Source organism: Augochlora pura, chromosome 6 (genome assembly GCF_028453695.1).
Source record: "Augochlora pura isolate Apur16 chromosome 6, APUR_v2.2.1, whole genome shotgun sequence".
NCBI classification, from domain to species: Eukaryota; Metazoa; Arthropoda; class Insecta; order Hymenoptera; family Halictidae; genus Augochlora; species Augochlora pura.
In genome coordinates this window covers 13,129,323-13,146,421 of record NC_135777.1, presented here as the reverse complement: position 1 = coordinate 13,146,421, position 17,099 = coordinate 13,129,323, and the positions used below count along the sequence as shown (strand labels likewise).

At 48.3% G+C, this 17,099-nt stretch overlaps 1 protein-coding gene across 1 annotated transcript in view; it reads left to right on the top strand.

Moving 5' to 3' along the window:
• Vvl (ventral veins lacking) overlaps positions 1–16,418 on the top strand; it is a 48,908-nt gene extending 32,490 nt beyond the window's left edge. Inside the window, exons 2-3 of the mRNA XM_078183963.1 lie at positions 13,106–13,301; positions 16,227–16,418. The gene's annotated coding sequence lies outside the window, so the exon portion shown is untranslated. The remainder of the gene's footprint in view (positions 1–13,105; positions 13,302–16,226) is intronic.
• The last annotated feature ends 681 nt before the right edge of the window (positions 16,419–17,099 follow it).

Below are 17,099 nucleotides of genomic sequence, written 5' to 3'. Positions count from 1 at the left end.
CGCGTGTAGGCCTCGTGTCTGATGGAAGTACCTACATCGGGGAACCGCATTGCCGGAATTCGCCGGAAATCAATCCGAGTGGTCGCCGACGCCTCTCTGTTTCTCCCTTCCGTCCGTCGATCCGCCCGTCCGTGCCGCAAATTTGCATTTCCATCGGTTCGATACGAGTTCTCGGAAGACGAGAAACCGCTCAACCGATGCGGATCCGCTTGCCTCTTCAATTTTTCGTTTAGATTCGTCAAAACGTTCACTTTGGTGGCGATAGCTCGTCGAAGAACCCTGAAAACACGAGCTTGAACAGACCCGACGGTGTCATTGATTATTTTTCAATTTCTGTGCAGCTACAGAACATCGCAATTTTGACAATTAACCCTTTGCGCTCGAAGCTATTTCAACAATAAATTTTAAATTATTTTCCCAGCTCATAGTATTCTCATTGTATGTAATAAAATGCACTTTTAAGCATACGAAAATGATTCTTGTGACCCGTAACAATAGTTTCACTATTTAACAACTTTCTAAATCTAAACTTTGTTATTATTGAAATTATCTTGGGACGTGATAGAATAATTATAGTGGTGCCTTAGAGTCACCACTCGAGTGCACAGAGTTAAAGAATATAGATGAAGAGCCAGTAATACAAAATCAGCATATTCATTGTTCACTATTTCGCAAGTTTTAATCCGCTGTCTACTGTGCCGGAGTCACGGCCAACAAGAGTGGAGGATCGCAAATATGCATTAGTAGAATATCGGCGCCAGTCAGAAAGGACTCCGGCACTCGAGACGGCGCTTCAATAATTGGAGAGTTAATTATTTTGCTACGTGGATTCTTCATTTCGAGATTACCACAGGAAACTACATCCTTAAATACAAGATATCTGGGAGAAGCTATTGACCCTCGAATATTAGTATCGAAACTGATTTGTTCATCAATCTCAATCCATGCTCTCACTCAATTTACCATTACTGTTTATTTTCTTAGCTCTTAACGGAATTATGTAGCTTTTACATATTACTAAATCGATATTTTACCAAATAATTTTAATTTTTCCACAAGATAACATATATGTCATTATTATACAAGGTCTTTGAAATGGCAAATAACAATATAACAAATACCTGGCAAGTTGTCTGCAAATAGATATTTAAGAAATTAATTCAGCCTATAGATGGTTAACACATTTTCTACGAACATCGAATTGAGTTTGATTCACTAAAAATCAACGAAGATTGAAAAAATCCACATTTAGAAAAACTTATAATACATTGAAACGCAATAATAATATTTTGATAATAAGTATATAATGAGTATTTTTGGAATTACAAAGGCGACTTCTTTTAAATGCACAGCAAAATCAAACAAAAAAATGTTATTAACACTGTCGTCCTTAGTTAATTAATTATTATAATTATTCGTAGAGTTCCAAATGTGATTCCATTTATTAGTCTGTACTTATTACATGGTTTCATTAATATGAAGCTCCATTTCTTGACAGATCAGAAATATCAGGACAATCTAAGTAAGGAGGGCAGAATATCTCTCCAACATATAATGTGTTAGCAGCTATTCTGACTTTGCGAAGCACTAAAAACAACTGTTTTATATTAGCTTGTAAACGTAAGAATAAAACATTTATTTTTCATTTCTAACGAGTGTTATTATGATATCTTCCGCAAATAACACACGTATTGACTAAATACCTTATAAATGTATTTTTACAATCTGAATAATGAAATAGCTACATAATATAAAAAGTATCGTCTGTTCCCGAGATCGCACCAGTTTCTCGATTCTCATCGACTGGTCAGCGTTTCGAGTCGGATCTAGAAAATGTTGTCACCCCGCGCGACAATCGTTGGATAGAGGTTTTCCGGGGGTGTTTTTGCCTCGCTCCGTCTCGCCGGAGCGTGCCAGCAGATGGGTGGACCACCGCAAAAAGTCCTTCGTGAAATCCAATTCCGGAGGCTCCGGGGGCCGGTCCGGAGCCGGGTCTCGCAGGAAAAGAGCGAGGAGGGAAATCGGCTAGCCGAAACGGGAAAGAGAAGGTCCGCGTTAGGTTGGCGGACAGGATGTTTGCGGGGTTGGCAAGCGGGGTGGGGAGGAGGGGCGAAAAAACGCGAGGAATTAGCGGTCGGACGCGTGCAATGCGGACGGGTCCGCATTGTTGTCCGGTCGTATTAGCTGCGGCAGCGGTAGGCGAGAAACGAGACGGTAACCGGAGCGAGGCGGAAAAGAGAGGGAAACGGTGCCAGGAGATCCCGAACCGAGCGCAGCCTCTCCACCCCTGGCTTTTCCGGCTTTGTTCGCGAGATCCACGGTGTGAGGAGGGGGGGGTCGAGGGCGCGGCACACCTCGCTCTCTTATTTTTGTCCGGCACGCTCCGTGATTTTTCCCCGTTTCGCCTGTTTTCCTCCAATTCCCCTCCCCTCGCCGCCGTCGCCGTTACTTTTCCTCGTCATTCGGATCGTCGGGACCACGATGACTCACGCGGAATCCTTCCAGAATCCACGTGGAACTTCGCCGATTTCGTTCCTCTTCTTCGTGGAATTCGCGCGCATCCACGAATCGTGCGGTTCAGCGATTGACGCTGCGTTTTTCCGTGAATTCGAACACCGACACCGCCGCCACGTGTTTACCGCGGAAACGTCGGTCACCGGTCACGGCTTTTTGCCTCTCTGCATTCGTCGTCGAACTTTATCGCGTCACGCGTTTTTCCTCGCGGACACCTTTGTCGGTGGTGTCACAGGCTCGCCTTGAACTTTACCACCGTCCCGGCACGTTGCTCGGACTCGTACCGCGACGCGATTGTAAAAATAACCGCGGCGAGAAGCGCGCGGCGATCGCGCGATCCGACTGCGTTTTCCTTGAATCATTTAGTCCGGCCGACCGGCCGTGTCGCTGCACCCTGCGACGGATACCGCGTCTCTGCGCCACAGCTTTCATCGGCCGAGATCAATTATGCATAGATTGTCCGGGAAAAGTTTCGCTGATTTCCCAGACAGTTCGCTGGAATATTCATGACACGGGATTTCTGATTGAGGTGTTTATATTGAATTCGACGGAGATCGATTAGAGTCGCAGACTTGTTCTGTCCCGTTGAAGCACGCCTGCCGGAACTGGATTGGTATAGTGAGACTTGAATGAAATGTTACTATTTCGATGAAAACAGAGAGAGAGAGAGAGAGAGAGAGAGAGAGAGAGAGAGAGAGAGAGAGAGAGAGAGTAAAGAGTCATTTTCTTCCTCGGTAATTGCCCTTTAAGTCATTATCCTTGCTCATCAATCAGGAGCAGGTTAGCCACGCCCACTGAGGAGAGTTCAACACTGCTGACGAATGGTGACTCTAAGGCTTCTCTAAAAATTGCCATATCACGTTTTAAAGTAATTTTAATATTACTAAATCTGTTTATATTTAAAGAATTATTAAAAGGGTAATTGTTGCATGAATCGGAAAATTTAATTTCATGTGTATAAACTACACCAGATTGTATAAAATGGAAATACTGTAAGAATAGCTATCCTGGATTTCGAGTTAAAATGGTTCCGGTTTCAGAGGGTCAACTAACAATCGTTCAGGAAATTTTCATTAGAGCGTAGCATTCCATTATTCTGATAAAAAGGTAGGAATTATTGTAATCCATGAAACTAGACTTTTGGAGGATATGCAACATGGTCCAAATGCAAATGCCGGCGCCATTTGAGATTAGATCAACGCGTCTAAACGTGGGTTGCGACTCTCATTTATTTCTCGTATACTCCCGGAGCAATTCGGATTGCTCACGGACAGGCAACGCTTCCGACCTATTTCCATCGATCCTCGAACGTGGAGGATCCTCGTTAGGACGTCCGTGTCTGTCGGCGTCCGATGATGGAGCAGATTTGACTGGTTTCGGCCGGGTCGTCCTATGGTCGGCTGTCTTTTGTGCCGGGCGGTTGCAACGCTTGCTCGCATTGTGCGCCCGTCCACGCACGGTTTTTGTACGGGCGTGTTCCACGACGGGCCACGTTCCACCGCTTCCATCCGCGTTCCGCTTGCGACGTGGATCGCTTACGGGGGTCCAGGCTGCAGCTGTCCGACCGCCGCGTGTCGAACGTCTGCCTCGGCTCCCCAGTAACCAACGAAAGTGCATCATCGATACCTTGTTTCCAAACAACGAAAACGCAGAACGGTTCTCGTGAGCTGTTCCCGTGTTTTCGAGCAGAGTAAAAAGCGAGAGAGATAGAGAAGACGAAGCTTTCGGTGCCGCGAAAAACCGGTGGCGCGACATGTGTCCAATGACACGGTCCTCCGCCGGTTTTATGGAACAAGCATAAATCGCGGCGGGAGCGAGCGCGCATCCGCGGTCACGATTTCAATCTCGGGTCCTTTCATAAAAGAACTCGCCCGCGCTCGCGCGCGCACGCGAGAGAGGGTGAACGAGAGAGAGAACGCGGGCCCGTAAGCGCGCAATAATTCTCCCTATTCTACACGGTGTTCATTAATTACCGGCTGGCCGACCGCGAGAGGCTAAAGAGAAAGAGGAATTATGGATCCGCCTTTATCCGTGCATCGGCCCCGCCACGCTCCGGAGCGAAGGATACACCGTAGAATTCCTTTTTTCCCCGTGGCGCCGCGATAAGCCGCCCCTGCCACCCGCGATTATTTATTATTTGCGAAATTCCTTCGGCTAAATTGCCACTGGCGAGCGCAGCGGCGCGGCGCCGCAGAAAATCATGCCCCGATGCCAACCTTTTCGTCCCCGGTTAGGCGTGTTTTTAAGGAGGGAGCTGTTCTCCCGCTTTTAATACCATAGAATTACCGCTTACGAGAGTGGACCTATTATAATTTGTTCGCGTCGAGGCTGGGTTAGACTGGTCAGCGATGCATTAGTAGGCGATCTACAAACGCGGTTATGAATATTTACGCCCAGACGCGCGGACACTGTGCAACTAAAACGAGCTGTCCACTTAAATCTATATTCGCGAAAGCATTGCAACTATGTAACACGTTCCCAGGACGGACAAGATTATCGAAGGTGCGAAGTACTGCTCGTGATAGGTGTCGCAAAGTAATTGTCGCTTGACAAGATCCTTGCTCCGAGAGACCGAAGGCAACGTTCTTAGGTCGCCGGCGATGTTCCTAGGGTAGCCGACAGAAAGGTGCAGGGTGGGACGAAGGGTGCTCTAGTTTCGTGCGATCGGGACTGCTCGCAGCGGGAGTCGAGACTTGTGCGAGCGAAGCAGCACGGAAAAACGGCGAACAAAAAAGCTAATGCCGGACGAGAAACAGTTTATAATCCGTAGAAGTTAAGATCGGGCGACAATGGGCCACGCGGAGCGTAATAAGGGGCGCTTACAGGATTACACGCCGGCCAGGTAAACGCATTTGCCGCGTTAGCTGGTTTCGGGGGTCTGCTCCGGAAAGAGGGGAGAGTTATTTCGGATGATCGAGAACCGATATACAGGGTGGTCGGATAACTGCTGCCATGATCGCTACAGCATCGGCTCTCGAGTCGCGGGAAAAGCTCGGAACGGTAAATCCGTAGGCAAGGAGAACGAACGGTGGAGCATTCGTCAGTCGATCCAGGAACAAACGACGAAATTAGGCGCGAAGATGGCGGTGGCTGCGCGAAAGGTGCGCGTAACGCGGGGCATCAATTCCGATCGATCAATGGGGCTTCCCCGTGCGATTAGTAGGCGAACGCCGTTTAGCCGTTAAATACGACGTTTCGGAACGTAATAGCGGCAATTATCGTGTTAGTAGCTATATTCCGAAGGCATCCGTCGCTTCGTACCTTTCGCCGTGTAATTACGTCTCGTTAAGATCTCGGGAATGTAATCCGGCTCGCTCGTTCGCTCGCTCGCTCGCTCGCTCGCTCGCGGACGAAACTGGAAAACCGGAGCGCACGCCACTCAGACGTACGATCCGGCCGTGCGTCCTTCTTTTCCCTCTCCGCATCCTACCCTACGGCTTCGGACACCACCTCTGCTCTTTCTCGATCCGTTCGTCCGTTTTCCTCCTACACCGCAGAACTTGACGTCTCCTTCGCCGTTCTCCGATTACAAATCATTCTGCAATCTAGTTAGCTTGTCCTGCTGTCGAGCTCACTAGGACAACGATAATGCACCCGACAATCTGCCGGATGACGTTTTCTAAATAACAAATCGTTTTTCTGATAAACTAACTTGATGCGCAGATTACCCTCATTGTGTTGGGAAAGGAAATCTTCGTAATTCGGTTCTATAACACGAGTGAAAATGTTCCTCCCGCCTTTTGACATCCCTAAACACGGCGACTGAAAGTTCCGACAGTCTAATTAGAAGGTAAAGGGATGAAGTCATGGGACCGCGAAGGAGGATAAGGGCCTTGAAAGGGAACGAGAGGGCCGGTGGGGCTCGCAGAATCAGCACGTGAACTTTCACGCAGCAGGCCGGTCTGTTGGCAAGGCGAGTAGGAAGACGCCGAGGCGGCGAGGACGAGTCTCGAGCCGAGGATAGAATGCCGAAGGTGAGCACCGGGGGATACGTAATCCTTCGAGCATTCTCGCTCGGCACGATCCTTTTCGGCTCCTCGGTTGCCCGCGTCCTGCCGAGAACAGCGGCGGATAGAGGCGAAGCGCAGAGGAAACCGTCGTCGCATAAAATCTAATCGAGTGCCCCGGCACAGGAAATTCGAATCACCCGGCGAATCGAGTGCGAGAACGCGACGAAATTATAAACGCCGTAGCACGCGGAAGAGTCGTCACGGATTAGAACCGGGTCCCGCAATCGGCCGGCGCGATCGCGGGGTCGGGCTAAATCGTCGCCATAAACCGGCACGCGTAATGGCCGACGGAGATCGAGATCGGCAGGTTTTACAGCGATCCCGGTTATCGTAAAACCGAGCGAATACGATTTCCGCGGCGATCGCGTCGAAAGAACAATCCACGGTGTCGGGTTTCCGCGAGTCGTTCCCCCCGTGGTCCATTGCTGTGCCGATCTCCGGCGAACCTAGACACCGTTCGACGAACAAAGGAAGGAACCGTTCTGAAATTTGTCAGACGTCGATTACTGTACCGATCAGCGGAGAAACGAGACACCTCTCGGTTCAATACGGAAGGAATTGTTTGAAGCGTGTTAAAAGCGAGGTGTTACGCCGATCTCAGGAGAAACGAGACACTTTTTGGAGCAAAAAAAAAGAAAACCGCACTGAAATTTCTCAGATATTTACCGCTATATCGATTCTTGAGTAACTCGGACACATTTCGATCCGGTAAAGAAGGAATTGTTTGAAATTTGTTAAAACTTGATTACTATGCCTATCCTCGATAAACCCTTCTGTTTAAGCGGGAAAGAAACTGTTACGAAATTTCCTTGAAGTCGGTAACTATGCGGATCCGTAACGAATCAGGACATCTTCGAATAAGAAAGAACTTTGAAGAAATTTCTTCTTTGAAGAAATTTGTCAGAGGTTGATTGCTACCCAGTCTCCAGCAAATCGACACATCTTTTGACTCAACCGAGAAGAATCCGTTGATAAATTTGTCAAAGGTCGATTGCGGTATCGATCCTCGCCGAACAGGAACAGCTTTCGATCGAATAGAAAAGGAACCGTTCTGAAATTTGTCAGAGGCGTTGACGAGAACGCGTGGTACTACGGGAGTTGTTGGAAATTCCAGCCGCCGGGTTGGAATCTAATGGTGATAGATCGACGTCGAAATCGATCCCTGAGGGGTCACGGGTCAACCTGGAAGCCGGTGGTCGCGCACCTTTTGTCGCCTAGTCGACAGTCGCCGACTCGTGCCACAACCTCGACAGACGACCAGAAAAAGAGAGAAGGATAGGCACAGCAATCAGTGAGAGAGAGAGAGAGAGAGAGAGAGAGAGAGAGAGGGAGAGAGAGAAAGAGAAGGGGCGGGTGTCCTTAGATGGTTCTCGCGGTGATTCGTCATAGGCGTGACCCAGCGACGACGACGTTCCATCCTAATCGCGTCATCGACGTCCACGACGCCCGACTTTTTCTCCCCGGCGAGATAGGATCTCGCGACGCTGTTACCGCATGCCGCTCGATACTCGCGCGCGCAACAGAGAGGCCTTCGGCTCGGTGGGCGCAGGTGCTGCTCCGGTATCTCGTTCGATCATCCGGGAGGAGCGGGGCACGGAGACAAAGACGGCGATCATCGCGCGAGCGGAATCTAGTGCGCGAAATCGTTCTCGATCCTCCGCCCTCGGGGAGAAACTGCCAGCAAACTAGACGACTTTGCCGGCGAGTTGCTCGGAAACTCGCGTGGGCGTCCGGTCGGGTTCTAGGATGGCCTTGAATCGTCTCGGAGGATCGGCAGGGATTAGTACACTGGCCTGGAAGGTGATATTTTAATCCTTGGATGACACCTCCACCCGACGATAACCTGGAGCACCGGAGAAAGCGTGCTGGGCCGAGATCCTTTTAGATTATACCTCGGAACGAGTTTAAACGTTTCGGTGTCAATTTATTCCTACCGTCGATTTATTCAATTTTTTCGCAACGTTCTTACTTCGCCGAAATCTTTCGGCTTCCACTTCTACTTTTTTAGTAGCCATTATAGGACCTCGAATATCAGATCCTTCAAAAACGTGTCACATCCGGTCAGCTAAAACTAACTCGACTTCTATGCAAAATAATTTAATTTATGAACTGTTTATGACGATCTATGTTTTGCTATCCGAACATTCATATGGCTCCGCTTTTAGAAGAGTGTTCTAGAAAAGAGACCAGAACAGGTAACATTTAATTTTTCCATTAGGAGCAGTATAGTGTTTCGAAGGAAAACAATTACAATCAATTCTTTTAGTTAAGAACATAAAAGCGTTCAAAATATTTAGAAACAGTGTTGCCTTAGGGTTATAATAAATTCTACCCAATTGTCCTTCAGATTGTAGTAAATATGGACAATTTAGCATTATAAGAAATATTAGAAATATTAAAAAAATATCACAAGGTTTTATACTTAATACGAAGTAAAGATACTAAAACTTTTCGACGGTGCACGCGATGAGGTGGCTTCAGATTTGTCTCTGCGACAATTAGACGAACCGGAGAAGTCAGTACACAGGCAAACGAATGATCTGTCAAGAAGTCGAAGAACCTGGGACAGTTTGCAGCGATTGCTCGAGTGGAGTATCGCTTGTGGTAGGCTGTCGGCAGAAAGTGTGTACGAGGGCCGAAAGGAAGCAGCAGGACAAAACGGAAGAGGCGCAGGACAGTGTGTTCTGCGTCTGTGGGATAGGAGAGAGACGTCTAGAGCCGTACGAGCCGGCAGAGGATAGTAGACAGCTCTCGAAGAGAGCGAGCGAGCAGCGGGTGCTCCGGATCCGACTGGACCGGTTCTGCCTGGATTCCCTAGGAGTTCTAGCCTTCGGGACTCGCAGGATTCTCTGACTGGTCACCGGCTGCTGGTCACCGGTCTGCGCGTTGCGACGCAGACCGGTGTTTGGTCGGTCCAGCTCTCTCTCTCTCTGTCGCTTTTTTCTGGTTCTCGGGCCGCCGTTCCCTTCCTTCCTGCCTTCCTCCTTCTTGTTCGTTTCCCTGGCCGACTGCTACCCCAGCGGGGAGGAAGTTTCGCGCCGTATCGGCGGACCCGTTCCCCGGCGCTGCCCACCACGTTTCAGCGTATCATTTATCATCGGACCAGAGAATCGCTGCGACGATGCACCGGCTCGCTACCTTGACTCTCTCTAGCCCGGGTCTTCGGTGGTTCTCTGATGACTTGATACTAAGCTCGCGCGGACCAGCCTCGAGCGACACCGATACCACCGAGCACTATCTGATCCGTTGCTTCAGAGACCGAGAAAGGCTGCTGCCTCGTAGCTCCTCGTTCGGAGACACGAGAGACGCGAACCACGGGATACACGGCTCTGGGATTCTGCGCGATCCAAGATATTCCCGGTCTGCTGCCGATCCAGCGGCTCCTACCGCCGCTGCTTGCTTGCTTGCTCGCTTGCTCGCTTGCCTGCCTGCCTGCCGACTCTTTAATTATACGAGTACCTACGCAATTTGTCTTGTTATCGATTCGAGATTTCAGATTCCCGGGGTCGGCCCTCGTACCGCGACCGGATCCGCGATCCCAACCAAGCCGATTCGGTTTATTCCATCTACGACCAGGATTCCGGGGAGAGATTATTGCGTGGGTGTAATGAGACACTGTTCTTTCCAAGACTTTTCCGTTTAAATGTGCAATCATAAATTGGCGATCCTGGAACCTACGAGATCGTTACACGTCGACAGCGATTCTTTTGCACCTTCCACGGACAGTGCTTCAGTCTGCTCGGCATTTTCTTCATCTTGCAATGGTGTAGGACGTATTGATCATTATCCAAACGTCTCTTCCAATGGTACAAATATTCTTCGATTTTTATGATATAGATTTCCACAGGCAATAATCAAAGAGTCTGTGAGCATAGTTTTATGTGACACCAGCGTCGATCGTTTATTATTTCGAAAATTATATAGTAACTTTACTATTACACATTGCTTCCCAAATATTCATAGACGGAAGCTCGTTTAGCCTAAATCAATTGTCTAAATTTTGAGTCCTCATTATTCTGTCCGGCTATCACGAAATCATCGTTCACGTTGATCTTTTTTGGGATCACAGTGTAAAGAGTAACTGCTAGCGGAACACCTCGCATTTCTCTGCGGAAGAGAGACTCCGCTGCAAGCAGAGATTGCTCCGCTTACCCTCGTCCGTGCGCAGCCTCTTTCAGTCTGCATCGGAATCCAGTTTTCGAATCGGGTTCCTCCTGCACTGAAACGGCCCAGGGTGACCGTTGTTGGAAAGAAGAAGCCGCTCGACACCAGCCATCTCAACCGTCGCCCTCCGTTTTGTCTTCTACGGCAGTCTGCACACGCAGAAAAGTGTCCCGGATAGACGATTGAGAAAGGGTTGCGCTTAGGGGATGAGATCCTCCGAGGCTCTACCGCAAGAATCCCCGCAATGTCCTGTCATTAATTAAACCGACAATAGGAATGTTTCTATTTCCTCCAGACGGATTTCTCTCAAATTTGTCAGTGTCTTTTAACCCTTTGCGGTCCTTCGACCGGTGTGATTTGTAATGGAGACTAAGACATAATTTGGAGTAATAATATGTTAGAAAACGAATAGTATGCCCCCGTGTTAAGTCGAAATAAAATTTTATCGTTAATATTTCAGCATTCAAGTAAATGTAGACGCGCAACAAATATAAATTCTCTTGTGCCTTTAGTAAATGATCAGAGTCGGAGAATTTTTAATTATTGTACCATGAAGAAAATCGTAATTCTTACTTGACAATTCGATACTTGAACCCTGAATCGATGAGTTAGTTGACAGCTGCGGCAAACTTAAAAAGTGAACCTTCGATGATCAATTAAACCAGCCATCGTCGCCTCTCTGTTTCCCAGGGCAGATCCATTTCATCGCTGGAACTCGTTCCGGCCGCTTCTTTATTTACGGTGCAGGCCCCCAGCGTGGCGGCAGGCGATTTAAATTAATATCCTCGAATTTCCCTGCGTCTCCTTGGCGGAAGACTAATGGGTCTCGTCCCGTTCGGCGCGGGTCAGCGTGGAAACGAGAGCTGCCTCCCTCCGAGGAGTTTTTCCATCGGGAAAAAGGAGGCCGCCTCGAAAAGCTGCGAGACTTCGCGATCGATCAAAGTCCACGGCTCTCTCTCGCGTCGCGGGCGTTGCGTCCGCTTTTCGAAAAAAAATAATTTCCGACGACGCGGCGTGTGTACGTGACGCGTACCGCGCCGTGGAAATTATTCTGCTCTGGAAAATCCCCGCGCGATCGAGCCGCATTCTCTTCGATAGGAGCGGACGATCGACCCAGGGCGTGGTGACGCAATCTCGCCTCCGTTGCTGCGAAACACGCAGGTTTTCTGGAAGAACTCCGTTATCTGTGTTCAAGGGAGATTACGATCGCGGAGACGATAGCGATCGGCCGATCAATCGTGTTTCGTGAACGGCTAAACGGAGGCCGGCCGGATCGGGTAATTGTCGCCTGCGATCCTGCAGCATTGCTTAGATCCGGACGATCATTATCGAGTCGGCTGCTTTGCGTCGCTAATGTCATAATTATTTCGATTCGTAGCCGTTAGGCGGTAATGTGGAACGTACCGTGTAATCGCGTTAATTGTAGCGTCGAGAGTGCGACTTGTCGCCAAGCTACGCGGCTAAAGGAAACTCCGCGACGGAATCGCCGGTGAAAGCGGAGACCAGTTTTCTATGAACCTGTTCGACCGAGCTTGAACATTGTTGCCCGGTTCGAGCTGCTCGAACTTGAACTTACTCGGACGGTGAATTGGTCTGGAACCGTGCCCTGGTGTCGTTGAAACTTTCGAAACAAATTGTTTATTGATATACTATACTGATAGATATAGATTGTTGATAGATATAGTTTACTGAGTCAAGCTGACCAAGTTTACTTAATTAACCAATTGTTTGCAATTAAATTAAATTATTGCTAATGCAGTCTAAACGGCAGATAGACTGATAAGAAGAATCTTCAAAAATATGTCTTGAAAGATTAATGAACAACGTCGAGAATGATTATAAACATCGTCAATCAAGTGGGCAGAAATCAAGTCACATTTTCCATATCATGGGATGTAAACAGTATTATTATTTAGTATCATCTGTATCTTTTATTGATTTATTGTTAAGATAATTTACAGTTCAGTTAAAACGTTCTAACTTCATAATTTATTTTATTCGTCATTTTAACATTTAGGCATGTAAACGTAGATTACGTTTTAAGATATATTTTTGTATACATGATTGACGATACTATGACTCTAACTACTCAATTGTACAGTTGTGAAAATGTTCCATCATCGAAAGGTTAACAAACCACGGATCTTTTCATAAAGATAAGCGATTAGAGTACCAAGATTACCACTATTTCGTCTCTATTTTATCTTGTCTACTATTTAGTAGAGACGAAATGAAAGTATACTATTAATTTCTATTAAATATATGCTAAGTGGCCAAAGGATGAGTGTTTAGCAATTGATACAGGTGCACGTGGTACGGAAGGCAAGACAAAAAGTGGATGAGGCTATTTAGACGTTAGCTATCGTAATTATGAACGGCAGGATCCCAAATTAAGGCTCCCCTTTGTGAAATTACAGTTTCCTGACCTCGGATCATCGAACGTTCCACGGATCCCTCCCGGTCCCGCCAGCCGCAGGGCCCGAGACGCGCAGGATTCACCTCGAGGCAGCCATCGGCGTCTTCAACCCGGTTCTCCGGAAATGCAGTGCGATGGTGCATCGTTTTTTTCACGGTTCGAACATGGAAAGGGTCTGGATCGTCGTCGGATTCGAGGTAAGGATCATCTCGATGAATTCGCAATTAAATTCCTACTTTAACTACCGTCCTTAAATATCTGACCGCTATCGAATCCTCCGAAGAACACAAAAGACTATTAATATTCGAACGAAGCCGTTGTTGTCGATTTATTAAACTCGCTTGATAAAAGCGATAAAATTCGCAGCAATTCATTTCGATCTCCAAGAGGATAATTCCTTGTCAGGTATTGTGTCGCTTGTTTCCATTCGACTGCGAGTCCTGTACCGACTAAAGGGTACAATGGACGCGCGTTAGGTCTAGGTCAGTGTTCCACGGGAAATTAGAATAACAATAAAAGGGATTTCTCGAGAAGAGATTTACGCGGCTAAATATCTACGGACGGTAGCGAATAATTCGGCGAGTACACGGCGACCGATGTCCAGGGGGCTGAGGACGTCGGAGGGTTCGCGATTTTCGAGGCCGCGTGGGATTTACGATTGGAGGGCTGTCGGACCGGAGAAAGGGTAATCGCGGGCTCGTGGATCAACTCGTTGCGATTTGTTAATTATTACCGTGGAGGGTAGACTAGAGCGGGTCCGTGTACCCGTGTACCCGATCCGGGAGCGTCGAGGGGGGACAGCGACACACCGGGGGAGGGGGTTCGCGAGAGGCGGAGGAGCAAAAAAGACGGCCGATCGTTAGCAAGGTACAAATTTCGCCATTTGCCGCAATAAACCTTCGAACCCGCTTGTAACTTCTTCTTATGGGAGGCATGAGTAATCGCCTTGTTAGCCCTTATGGCCTATAGCGCTCATACGCTCGCTCCCTTGTCCATGGGAGGGACAACAACAACAACAACGCCAACAACGGCCGACATGCACGCACCGCGATTGCAAAAAAACAAGGAGAGACGGTGAAGGGAGGAGGCGGAGAGAGAGAGAGAGAGAGGGAGAGAGAGAGCGGAGGCGGGGGAACGAGGAGGGGGGCGACGGGAACCGATAGGGGTACGAAACGCGAAACACACGCGATATATATACCCCATCGACACCGGAGTCTGTGTAACGAGCCAGCCAAAGGACCCGCCGATCCTCCGGCCGCAACAGAAATCGAGAAGGAGCGGACTGGCGCGGAGCGGAAAGCACGATCGGGGGAACCGAACCGGAGGGAGCGGGTCCGAGGCATTCGCGTTGTAACCGAAGAACGAGCAAAAAACGAACGGCCCGAGGAGGAGTCGGACGACGACGGGGGTGGACGTGGCCTCTACGAGGTCTCCCCTTTGTGTTTTCCCCGTTTCTTTCGTCTCGCGCGCGCGAAATTTAATTACCTCTCGCGCGCCGACCGTCGCTACCACTTAATTAGCGGCGCCTATAAATTAAAATATAGTCAGCGCCGTAGGAGGGTGCTCGCGCCCCGCCGGAATTTATAGAATTCGAATGGGCGCCGAGATTTTTAACCCTTCGCGCCAGTTTTAGGAACATGTCCTACTTTGTCCAGTATATTTGAATGGAACTGTGACGAATGCAACGAATCCGAGAGCTTTACGATAGGGAAGCGATAAATGATTCTTACACATTTCTTTGACCAATTTCATTTGTCCCTTGGCGACGCTTTGAAACAATGCTTTAGAAATTAATGTAATCGAGCGACTACGGACTTCTATGCGAAATACAAATTGTTTGTGTCAGTTGTACGGAACAGGAGTTTAATGAAGATGTATTTTTTTCTTTTCATAATATTAATAAATCGGAAATACTATAGTAAAATGGAGAAATAAGATTCTAAAGAGGAAATGGAGAATTAAAATGGAGAAATAAGACCTCTAAAGCGAGGAAGTACGTTTTCAAATTTTTCTGCTGACTCCATTAGTCTGCATTTCACTTATTCATTTTTACCACTAATGCAGAACTACCGCAGTCTATACCCAAAACTAAACAATTACATGTGCAATACTCTTTTTTCATAATTTGTTGTATTAACCCACCGTTGCTCATGCCAGGTCAAAATGTAACCACGTTTTTCTATTCGTGAAGGTAATTCTACTATGAGAGGATTGAAATTAACAATTCAATACATTTGGAGATGCGAAATCGTGAGATATCTAAATTATTTGAGTCACTACAGTTTTGCTAATTTTCCAATGACAGCTGTTTGAAAATTGAACTCGGTCTCAGTGATCTACTATAACACGCGCGTTTCGCATATTGTGACAACAGAGGGTCAATTTCTTCTAATAAACGAACGAGGGTCGACTAAAATATTGAGCTATTCGTTAAAAATCCGTAAATTGGAAAAATGCATAGAGATGCGCTGATTACAAAAATCGCAAAGGCAGTGGTCGCTTCCAAAGACTCAACGTCAGGATCCAGATCAAACGAGCACCCCGTGGATCGTGTTTTCGCCCGTGGGAATTCGCGATCCGATCTCCAAAATTCCTGGTCGGTTCCGCTCGAAACCGCGCGATCCTCGGCGAGGTCGAGACGTTCCTTTTCGCGGGGCCCGAAACCCGCGGACCTCCGGCACGGCGCGGTGCGGCGTGGCGCACGCACATGCACACGCACAGGTAGAACAGGCTCACACAGGTGCCTGGAAGTCGCGTGGCCCCATATCTTAAGGAGAAGCCAGGGGGGGTCCAGCGAAGGACAGCGAATGGGGACTAACACTGTTTTATCGTGTAGCCAATTAATAACGTTTCCGTGGCCTCCTCCGCCGCCCCTGGACCCTTCCTCGTCTCAGGGAAGAAGAGATCTCGCCTCGAAGATATCCGAGGATACTCTCGGACCCACGGAAGGCGGGGCCCCCCTGAGAATCCCGCCGATCCCGCACGAAATCGCGGCGAGATCTGTCAAAAAATCCCAGATCGCCGTCTTCCACCGTACTTGCTGCAAATCGATCGCGAACTAGAACTTCCGACCGTTTGCGAGGGTTCGATATTCTAAGAGGGTTTTGCTTGTGATGTTGCAGCTTACAGATTTGTCTCGTATCGTCCAGATGCAAGCGATCGTTCTTCTCCCAGGGTCCTGTCGTCGCAGCGAGGCGTCGTGTCAGTGTGGAAATGCATACATTACATAGAATTACGGTATAAATTGTGTTAAATCAATGTTAATCGCTGTAGCGAAGTGGGGTATTAACAATAAATACATTATTTTATGTAACCGACTGTCTTGTTCTATATCCTAGGTCCATCTTCCATTTCCCACAAGGTGTTCCACCAATTTTACCAATATTGCAAAGTGAGCACGGCTTTATCGACCAACTCAAAAGGGAACTCTAAAATTTAGGGTAAAATATTTTTTTTCGCGAGCATCCCGCGCAACTCACTTGTTCAGCGACCTACGTCTCAAGATTCCGTTGCACGACCTTGAAAACTATTTTCCCGAAATCATGACCACATTAACGGGAGAGCACAATCGCTGGAAGCCAGAGTTTCTTTTCGCAATGATCTCCGCTTTTCCAGCGCGGCTCAGCGCCGTTCGTAAAGCGTCGAGGGAAAGAGTGGCTCATAAAAAGCGGCTGCAACGACCGGCATCTGCGTCGAGCAATTAACGAAAGGGTTTTCGCCTCCCCAGTCGCCCCATCTTCGCCTCGCGATACCACCCGAGGTCTGCAGCCGCCGCCGCGCTCGTCGACAAGCCGTATGATTTACAACGAGCTTTTATTTTTTAATCCCGGCCCAACTGTCACCGGTCCTGCCACTGCTCCTCCGCTCGCGTCCCTCCGATCGCGGATTTCCTTCGGCGATTTCACGCTTCTTTCCCTTGGAACCCAATGTCCGCCCGGAAAACCCAGAACGGTGACTCAGCGACGCAAACGTGACCAAGTAATATCGTTAATTAA